Genomic DNA, 842 nt, shown 5'->3' with positions numbered 1-842 from the left:
AACTGGGACTCAGTAGGGGGCTCAGTTTCCCCGGTGTGTGCGAAGGGCATGCACTTTCAGGTTTATGTGAATTTTCAGTAATGTGAAACCTGAGTGACTTTGTTTGAAGCCTTCTAAAAGCTGGGTAGCTGTTAATAATTGGCATTGGAAAAGACAGAATGCATTAAGGTTCACTCTCTCAAGGTCATATAAGAAAATAGCTCACGTTAAAGCTATTCAATATGACCACCAAGGATGCAGCCTGTAGCCACCAAACGGTTATTAACTTTGGCCATCAACTGTTAGGACTGTCTTTAAATGCAAAAATAGTTGACTCTATTGACAAAGACATCTGTCTACAAAAGACACAAATTAGTTTCCCCCTGAGAAATACTACTTACTTTTTTATTGCTATAGTCCACTCACTATGAATCCCCACTTCATCCCCAAATATGCATGCCTTCTTGACTCCAAACCACCGCAATAAAAGCAAACACATGAAGCTATGGTGTCATTTTATGAGCGCTTGCACCCCTGACTAACACCATTGTTCCCTGGAACCCTTGTTATTCAAGCAGCCACGCCTGTCTCACAGAGCCACAATATGCCCGGGCACCACTGCCTGCTGCTCGGCTGCCTTCCCTAGGTGGAGGTGTGGTCTGTCCCCAGCCACTTCCCACTGGGAATTTTTCCGGACCTGACCCCCCCATTTTGGAACATAGTCTTCTGTTTTGCAGTTGTATGCTTTTGACGAAGAACATATCCTTTCTTTGTCTCACCATAGAAATAACAAACAAAGCCTTCACCCGGTTGGCAGAAACAGAAAGCCTTTCACTCAGCATATAAAATGCATCTGCTTGGGA

The sequence above is a fragment of the Echinops telfairi genome, unplaced genomic scaffold (assembly GCF_000313985.2).
Source record: "Echinops telfairi isolate 266 unplaced genomic scaffold, ASM31398v2 ScPeMD7_7421;HRSCAF=8459, whole genome shotgun sequence".
NCBI lineage: Eukaryota > Metazoa > Chordata > Mammalia > Afrosoricida > Tenrecidae > Echinops > Echinops telfairi.
The sequence above is the reverse complement of the archived record's forward strand: the minus strand, read 5'-3'. Positions refer to the sequence as shown.